Consider the following 10,757-nt stretch of genomic DNA (forward strand, 5'->3'; position numbering starts at 1 on the left):
AATAGAAAAAATTTAAACTGCAAGCTTTAACTTCCTTCCATGTTAATATCACATGTTCCTTCCTGAGTTAATTTGATTACTTCCCTATTCTCTTATTCGACTACATCCATATTTAAATGGCCATCCAATTTTATCCTAATTTAACAATGGTACTTTCAGGGCACTCAGAGTGAGTTCAACGTCAGTGAATTTATAATGGCTGATAGAATTGCTAAGTACATGAAGAGGCGCCATCATATATAATTCTAGCGTATTTTACAGTGGAAGCAAGAGAAATTTCCTTTCATTGACATAAAAACCCTATAATTCTTCTGAAAGCCAAATAGCCAAAACCCAGAAAAGGTTGAATAGCTAAGCACACTGCTAAGAGCTCTTATTACTAACACTTTTGCTCTTTCAGAAAAATCGACCATAGTTCATGGTTTTGCACACAGCAGAGTATAAGCATGGCTAATGGCAGCCAAGTGACACTTGACAAAATTAAAGTCCATATTCCTAAAATTGTTGCTAGGTTTTAGCAGCCACTAATTTGCAGATCCAGGAAAATTATAGCAGGACTACTTTCTTAATTGAAATTATCAATTTTTATGTGTGGAGAAAAAGGGGATCACCATTGTTGCTTTTATTTCTGACTCAAGACAGATATAAGTTTATCACAGTTTTTAGCAAAAGCATGAGGGACACTCTGTACACTCTTCAAGTGGATTGCAGAGAACACAAATCAAGGTTCCTCTAAAGGTGTATCAGTACTGTCTTTGGTGAGCATAATCTAGATATTCTAGAAACATCTAAAAAATCTAGAAAATTCTAAAAGCAAGTCACTATACATCCTTTCCAAACAACATTCTTTAACTTGAATTGTGGCTTTATACTTTGATTGATTCAGTCTATTATATTTACAGTATACATATACTAAGTACACACATAACATAAATGACATGTTTATAATCAAATATATATTATATGACATATATGATAAACTGATAAATATATAACGATTGTATATTTATGTATAATATATATATTTCAGTTTGTCCAATGTTTTCCCTCTCTGTATATCCATATCTATATATATTTATCTATTTATACATATGTATCTCTTCTTGGTTTTGTTTCCCTGGAGATCCCTGATTTAATACAGTTATCTGTTATGATTCCTGTTTTACAGTTAAGGAAACCAAGGATCAGAGAGGTGATATGACTTTCCCAAGATCAGAAAGTGGAATCAATATTCAAGTGAGGACTTCACATTCAGCTCTCTCCTAGATTTGTGATGCCAGAACAGTCTGGCTATAATCTATAGGGAGTTAGCCAAGTAGTCTAGCTGTTGGCATCAGAGAGTGCTATCTGTCAGAAGCAAGAACCAGGTAAGAGCACCTGATCTGAAGGGACTATCTACTTTCTTTTTCTCTCTCTTTTTTTAAGATTTTAAGTAATCACTATACTCAATCTGGGCTCAAACTCACAATCCCCATATCAAGAGTTGCATGCTCTACTAACTAAGCTATTTTCTGTTTTTTAAAAGATTTATTTATTTATTTATTTATTTATTTATTTATTTATTTATTTTAGAGAGAGACCGAGAGAGAGAGAGAGAGAGAAGGGGTAGACAGAGAATTCCAAATACACTCCCCCACTGAGTGCAGAGCCCAAAGTGGGGCTTGATCTCACAACCCATGAGATCATCCCCTGAGCTGAAACCAAGAGTCAAATGCTTAAACACTTGAGCCACCTCTGTATGTATCTCTGGAGCTTCTCTTTCTACAAGCAGGAGAGGACTGTATCATACTGACAGCCCCACTAGGCATAGAAGGATGACTGGATATTTTGGAGGGAAATTAGGACACAAAGGGATTTCTAAGGAAATGTATGGAGGTGGAGCAAGTGTGATGTGCCCCCAGGACCACGTGGGATTAATAAAATTAGAAGTAGTTTGGAAGTCAAACAAAGAGGTTTACACTTGGTTCATGTATTTATAAATATTTATGGAATGTTGGGGTATAATGTGGGATTCCCTGAAAAAAGAGTGAGCACAAATAAGGAGTTCATATTCTGGTGAGGAAAATAGACAACAGGGAAACGATTATGTCATTACAGGCATGAAGATAGAATTGCACAGATCAGAAAAGTCTTGTCTGGAGTATTGAGAAAGGCTTCTGGAAGGAAGTGGTATCTTATGGAATGGGCAATGGTTTTTAAAGTACTTTGCAGCATGAGCTACATAAAGCAGACATGTTCTCCTAAATGGAGTAGTTTGATTTTTTTTTTTCCCCAACTGGCAGAAACAAATTTAATGAATGGAGAGGATTTTCTCACTTCTAGTTTTTCCTTCCATAATATATTTTTAATCATGGCACCTGCTACTACTTCTCTGTGCTAGCAGATGACAAATGAATGAACACGTTGCAAATGAATATTAATGAAAAACCATAAATAATGCATCATACTTATTTAGACAGGTTTTTTTGTCATCATTATTGTTTTGTTTTGTGGGACCATGTGCCTTTTTTTTAATGCACACTAACATTGTCCTAGTTGAGAGGATGGAATTAAGCACACAAATGTCACAGTATTCCACAAAATGCAACATGAGCCGATCTGAGGAACCCCGTGGATGGTGATAGGAAACCTGTTAATTCTTTTTAGAAGGAAGAAATAAGGTAGGAAATTCTAGCATTTACCAACCACTTCCTATTTTTCCTGATATTTGTATGAACTCAGTTGTCTGTTACAATAATACAATGAGGTGGGCATCAGAATTATTACTATTTTGAGATGAGGACAGTGAGACTCAGAAAAACTCAGTGACTTGCCCAAGGATATGCCATTAGCATGTTGCAGAGAGTGTGAAATAAGGCATCCTAAATCAAGACTCCCGTATTAGTGGAAATAAAACCAATAGAAGATAGACTTACATATATATGTGTATACATATATATACACACACATACATACACACACACTCACACACATATATATGAAAAAAGTCTCAATAAAAATCTGTCAAGCACAAAAGTGTATCATACTTTCATCAAAGTGAAAGGAAGATACAAGCTCCAGGGGCAACAGGACTGATCAAATATCAGACTGCCAAAGAAGAGCTTGCTGAGGACCAAACGTCTATGAGTCTTAGATATGGTTGGATCCTTTTTAGCGTGAGGTACTCTTTTTATTTTAAAGTACCCATATTTCAATATACTGGAAACTGTGTCCTTTGCAATTACATAATTTATGATGAAAATTTAAATATAACTGAAAATATATAACAAATTATGTAGATTTTTAAAGCACTTTTCAGAGCATAGGAGCAAACATTTTGAAAAATGCTGCTCCATTGGGACTCTTCTCACATTTGCCAGCTCTCCTGCCAACCACTCTACACCACGCCACGCCCCATCACGCCACCTGCTGCACCACGCCACACTGAATACCACCATGGCGTATCACACTACTTACCAAACCATGCCATGCCATACAACATCACACCACTCCACGTCACACCATGTCACACCGGGTACATTGTGTACCTGGCCAGCTCCTGTTTATGTGTCAAGACCCAGCTCAGGCTTTGTGTCCTGGCAGTGGCCCTGACTACCCCAAGTGTGACTGAATATATTTCCAGATGACATAGCACAAGCTTCTCTCACAGAAGTGTTCACATTGTCTTTCGTATTCCCATTCTTGGAAAACAAAGCCCACATTCCCTTCTCTTGGCTGAGTGCTCTCACAGTGCCTGGCATGGAGAAATTCTAACCGACAGAACTGCACATCCATGATGCAAAACACACGGATGGAAATAAATGTACATTGGCGCAGTGAGAGTGAGCTCTGAGGGTGATGTGTGATCTGCCCTTGTGCGAGGGAACGGGGCCATGGTAGAAAGCTACTCTTGTTCCCTGATGCGTCTCTGAGGGAGAGGGCAAGAAGGCCAATATATTGCATGATACTATTATCTTCATGCTGCTTAATTCATATAGATGAGGAGACAGATGCACATTTTCCCTCTTAGACCAAACTTACTCCAAAAAGTATTTTCATCTTCCTAATGTCTCAGAGGATAATGAGTATCACCTTCTCCTTGAAGTGCTAATTTGAATAGTGCTAAATGAAGGTTTGGGTTTTGAAACTGGGTAGCAGCATAATGCTTGCTTGATCCTGCCACGTAATGACATGGGGTGAGTCACACTGGACGAGTTCCTGTCTTGACTCCCCATCTGCCTCACAGAGCTGTGACCGTATGAGAACAACATGAAGAACCTTCAAAAACCATTGGCGTCCAATAAGTATCACTTCCCTGTTCTTCATCTTCTAAAGGGAAGAAAGATAAAAATCACAGGAATGCATTCTGGGCCAGACTTCCCAAGATTTCAGAATTGACGCATTTACCCCAGATAATTTTTTGTTCTGCTATTTGGTAAAATGAGAATCTGGTCAGAAATCAAAGCATGTGTATGTTGATTTTCACTAATGAGGAAATAAGTGGATCTTCATTGGTGGACAGTGCTGGCTGCTTGGCAAAGGCTCCAATTTGTCTGTTGCATTCTTCTAAGTGTCTTGTGTATTCGCTAAGACCCTTCTTCAGATCTCTACCTCATAGATGTGAAAATGACTCAGAGGGAGACACAGCATGCCTTAAGTTGTGAGCTGCTGTTCCAGATATAATCTGGCAAACAAAACACACCAGCTTTTCAAGTGTGATGTCTCCTCTAGCTTCCCTCAGAATAGACTCTGTGAAGATGCAAATCAGAAGTCTTGCTTGGGATGTAGTTTAACCTGGGAAACTTGCATTATAATTGTCTCTATCAAACACAAAGGAATAGGAAGATTTTTGTGAGTTTTTATTTTATTTACTGGTTGCTTTTGTTTTGCTTTGTTTTTGTTTTTACTTTTCCTACTCCTAGCCTTGTGTAAGGATTGCTATAAAATATCTATGTCCATCCAGGAAGAAGAGTGAAATTTTTGTGGGACATATATGTTTCTGATAAATGAGTTAACATCATTTCCCCCCCTTGGGCTGGGGCCAAATGACTTAAAAATTTGATCAAATGTGAGCCAAGATGGTTCTATTTCTTGGGAAGGTCTTCAAGGAAAGTGATGGATGGTTTTAAAAGACAGCTACAAATCTCTTGACATTGCTCCTGTGAAGAAGTGGTGTTGATATGCCTTCCCCTTGATCTTACTGCCACTATATATAGATCCCACATAAGAACAGCTCTTGCAGTCCTTGCCAAAAATGAAAATTTGCCAGTCAAATAAAATGGCTAGTTTAAGTCATTAGGTTTTGTGGAGAGTTTAGTATGAGACAACAATAACTCAAATGGTGACCATCATTTCTTAGGTATCATATTAGACCTACCTGTAAAACAAGAGTTTTAACTCACCTGTTTGTGAACATAAATGTTTAAAGAATAACTCTTTAAAGGGAAAATTGGAAGGCATCATTTCATTAGTTACATTTGGATGCTTCTTCTCCTATTAATTCTGCTTGTTTTTCAGTGAAATTCTTTTCATAAGAAGGAGAAAGCATCATTAAATAGAAGAGAACAGATATTTCTGCTCCAATGGGACTATACGTCCAGTACTTTGCTTTGTCTGGGTGTGAAAAATTGGGGCAAGAAGTAGAGAGAATGAGGTTGGCTGAGTCTCTTTTGGCATTAGGTGGTCACTTTCTCTGTTCTCCATCCAGGATGGTCAAGTTGAGTCTCATTGCTGAACGTCATAGCAAACCTCATGGGCTAGCTGTTGCAGAAACAACATTAGCTGAGGACATCAGCCTTTCCTAGTTGTGTGGCTAAGGAGAGATCAGAAGACTCATGTTCCATGCTGGACAGTATACTGTCTTCATGAATATGAATAACAATTACTGAAAAACTAATGTAGTGACTAGTCTGCCCTGGATGGAAAATATGGAAGTATAGCCTTTCCAGAATATCTGGAAAGACATGTATAAGCAGAATATTTACTACCAGCTCCTTGCCTGGTCACATGTAGTATTTCTGTATATTCAACTGAGATTTGGTTCTCTTTATCTCTGTCTCTTTCTCTTTCTCTTTTTAAATCTTCCATAAACATGGATTATTTTTCATAATGTTTTAGGAAAGGAGGAGATCTTCTTTTCCTTTTTTTTTTTTTAATTTATTTATGATAGTCACAGAGAGAGAGAGAGAGAGAGAGGCAGAGACACAGGCAGAGGGAGAAGCAGGCTCCATGCACTGGGAGCCTGACGTGGGATTCGATCCTGGGTCTCCAGGATCGCGCCCTGGGCCAAAGGCAGGCGCCAAACCGCTGCGCCACCCAGGGATCCCTTCTTTTCCTTTTCAATAAACCATCATTGTTTATTTGACTTTTGGATTAAATATCTGATTTTTAAGATTGCTTTGTGGAAAGGAGGGTAGGGAAAGTCATAAAATCCACATTATTCAACTATACATTAATTTATTATTTTTTTCCAATTCATTGGAAGAGAAAGTCTACCCATAGTATAGTGATAGCCTAAAGGGAGCGGATAAAGGGAAACCGGTTTGTGCCTATCTTTGAAATGTTTCAAAAATAAACATTCCTGGGATGCCTGGGTGACTCAGTGGTTGAGCGTCTGCCTTTAGCCCAGAGCGTGTTTCTGGAGTTCCGGGATCGAGTCCCACAACAGGTTCCCTGTATGGAGTCTGCTTCTCCCTCTGCCTATGTCTCTGCTTCCCCCTTTCTCTCTCTGTGTCTCTCATGAATGAATAAATAAAATATTTAAAAAAATAAGAAAAATAAACATTCCTTTTTGAAAGCATATGGTGGTCAATTTTCTATTGTTCTTCTTTCTGAAAGATGACACCCTTCTGCCCCAACCATAAGTAGTGTATCTAGTGTTGCACTTTGCCGATCAAAACTGACTCACTACCACATTCATGCTTCAGCAGAGAAGGGGTGAGTTTATTTATTTATTTATTTATTTATTTATTTATTTATTTTTCAGAGAGACACACAGATGTTTCTCACATCACTTCTACTCATATCCCATCGGTACATATTTAATCATTTGGCTCGGGGCTTGGAGATGAAGTCTGTAACTGGATATTCATTGCCTTTGCTGAAATGAGTGGGATCATATTACTAAAAGAAAAAGAGAAGAATAGATCCTGAAGAACAATGAAAGATCTGTGCTCTGACCATCAGAAAGATGTCAACACTCTTGGAAATAATAGAGCAACACAGGAAAAAGGCTCTGGGTCTCTGTACACCCATGTGGAGTACCGTTGCTTATTGGCTCTGTAGCATGATCTTACCTCTGTCTTAGTTCGCTCGGGATCAGGTAGCTTACGCAACAGAGATTTATTTTCTCATGGTGCTGGAGGCTGGAAAGTCCAAGATCAAAGTTCAGTAGGATTTGGTTTCTGGTGAGAATTTTCTTTCTGGCTTGCAGATGGTTGCCTTCTCACTGTGTCCTCAAGTGACAGAGAGAAAGAGAGAGATGTAAGGATACCAATCCCGTCATGGAGTCCCCGCCCTCATGACCTAATTGGAATTTAATTACCCCCCAATGGCCCCACCTCAAAATACTATATATTGAGGGTTAGGGCTTCAGCATATGAATTTAGGGGAGACATATTCAGTCATTAACATTGTGACTTGTTATATGATAGAGGATAAATTTTTATTGACTTGGGATAATGTGTTTGCATCTATTTATTTTAACAGCTTGGCCTTTTTTCTACATAGTACATGCTCCAAAATGAGCATATTACTTCTGATATGGTTAACTCCGTGTAGCGCAGAATAGGATGATTCCCTACTGAGTTAGAACAGCAGAAGCTATTCTATTAATGTCAACATCATCTAAACTTTGTGGAGGCAGTTAAATCACACTGTTGATCTCTACTAAGCTTGTTGTTGACTAAAATCCATAAGCCTGCCTGTCAAAAGTTACTATATAAAATCTTCTCCACTATAGTATTATAGTCTTAGATTTTTGGACTTCTGCAAATTGGCATGAGATAATTCTCACATTAGTCATTTTTAGAATGGCTGGCTATTTGGAAGGGTTTAGTTACTCTCTCTTTCCTGCTTTTCAAAGAAACAGGAACACAAATGCACATTATCTCATAGTTCACTGCAAAAATAGCTATAGAACTATCTGATTCATACACACAGAGAAAAATGATGCTGTTCACTAACTGTTGTGGTTTAAATTGTAGTCCCCCAAAAGATATCTCCTAAGCCCCAGTACCTGTGAATGTGACCCTTCTTGGAAATACGGTCTTTACAGACGTAATCAAGTTAAGTTAAGATGAGGCCATTCCTTGATCAGTGTGGACACCAACCCAATGGCTTCCTTAAGAGGGAAAATTTGACTCACGGACACACACAGAGAATGCCAATAGGGTGGAAGGGACTGGAGTGATGTGTCTCCAACCCAAGGAACAATCTTGATTGCCAGCAAGGCCAGAAACTGGGAAGAAGCAGAGAAGGACCCTCTGCTACAGGTTTCAGAGGGAACATAGCCCTGCTGACACCTTGACATCAGGTCTGGCCTCCACAACTGTGAAAGAATACATTTCTACTGCGTTAAGTCACCACGTTGATGGTGGTTTGCTATGGCAGCCCTAGGAAATGAATAAACTAACTATGGGGCTTGGAGAAGGTAATCAGTCCAAACCTACTTAGATCATCTTTCAAATGGGAATACAAATGCATTGCTGTTATAAAGATTAATGAAATATAATATGTAAAATATCTCACGCTATTCTTAACACATAGAATCTGACTCAATGAGTGTTAGTTCTCTCTCTCTCAACCTACAGACTATGGGAGTGGGGAGGCCGCGCAGAGAGCGTCTCTATTCCCATGTGTGGGTAGAAGTTCCCTTCATGGGTTTACAGCAGCCCACTCACCATCTGTGAGGATAATAGGAAAAACAGCAACTGCCTCTATTTTTACAAACAAGGACATGGTAGTAAATATCCTCTCCATTCTGGAATCCGCATGTGCTGTGTGTTTCCCAGTAGTGTTTGTAACTGAAACATTCATGGCAAGAATGTCTTCAGTTTTCTTTGTCATATTTTGACCTGAAATAATTTTGCTTTTCTCAAAAATGTATAAAGTAATTACAAGAAGACTTTGTCTTCCTGAAAGAGATAGCACATGTATCTGTTTATTAACTAAATCTTTCCTATTAGGTCAATTCCATGTTGACTTAAAAAATATTTTAATGATAGCATTAATGTAATCATGTTGGCAGAGGCTACAGAAAAGGATAGAAGGCAGTTTCTTGGGAGTAATTCCAACAAGGACCTGGCTTATTCCAGGAAATGGCTTAAAGAAACTCTTATTTAGTTAGTTTATTGTGTGCATGGTGACATTATGTGACCCTGTGGGCAGAAAAATACTACATTTAATATGGAGACAAAAGAAAATGGTCATATCCAGAGTCCTATCTGTATGAAAGATATCACTCCAGGAGATGTGCAATTTAAAACCTAGATGGGAAAGCATAATTTCATTTCACGATGGAGGAAGCACTAAAATCCAAGGATTGATTGATTGATTGATTTTTAAGTTTTTATTTATTTATTCATGAGACACAGAGAGAAAGGTAGAGACACGGGCAGAGGGAGAAGCAGGCTCCTCACAGGAAGCCCGATGTAGGACTCGATCCCAGGACTCGGGTTATGCCCTGAGCTGAAGGCAGACTCTGCTCAACCGCTGAGCCACCCAGATGTCCCTAAAATCCAAGAATTTAATTCAACCTTTCAAGGTTATGTAGTGGAAAACTAGACTTCAAGCCTCTGTTTTTGATTCTATGGCTCTTTCCATATCAAAAGGATTCTCAGTGATGTAACCTACTACTTTTGGTCCTTCTAAAAAATAAGTAGCTAGAAGAAAAGAGATGTCCTGCTTTTTCCCTCAGTGTTGAGATCTATTATAAACTGATATCATTTCATTAATTAATATTAATAATAACACAAAGTTTAACGAAACAAGATGAAGATCTAACTCCCCACCCCAAATCCTCTTTCATACTTGAAGCCACATTTTATAGAATTGGCATTAATGGAGATTGGGGAAAGTAAGAAATATTCAACAAATAGTGCTGGGAAAATTGGTTAATTATATGAAAAATAGATTAAATTGTTGGGAAGTCTGACTGGCTCTGTCAGAAGAGTGTGCAACTCTGGATATCGGGATCATGAGTTCAAGTCCCACACTGGATGTAGAGATTACTTAAATAAATAAAACTTTAAAAAATAGTTGTATCCCTACCTCATACCACACATACTAATCACTTTCAGATGGAGAAAACCTTCCATGTAAAAGACAAAAATGTTGAAACTTTTAGAATATCTTTATGATATCAAGCCATAAACAGAATGAAAACTGTATTTTATGACATTAAAATGAGGAACTTTTGTTAATCAAAACACATGGAAGACAAACTATAACTTGGGAGAAAATGATTTTGACATATATAACCAAAAATACTTTTTTTTTAAAGATTTTATTTATTTATTCATGAGAGACACAAAGAGAGAGGCAGAGACATAGGCACATAGGCAGAGGGAGAAGCAGGATCCATGCAGGATCCCAAGGTGGGACTCGATCCTGGAGCCTGGGATCACACCCTAAGCCAAAGGCAGACGCTCAACCGCTCAACCCGGGCACCCCCAAAAAAGAATTATTATCAGAATGTATATTTGAAATTTCTATGAATCGATGAGAAAAAGACCAAACGCATCAGAAAAAGTTGGCAAAAACATACAATTTCATTTCAT

Source organism: Canis aureus, chromosome 12 (assembly GCF_053574225.1).
Source record: "Canis aureus isolate CA01 chromosome 12, VMU_Caureus_v.1.0, whole genome shotgun sequence".
NCBI lineage: Eukaryota > Metazoa > Chordata > Mammalia > Carnivora > Canidae > Canis > Canis aureus.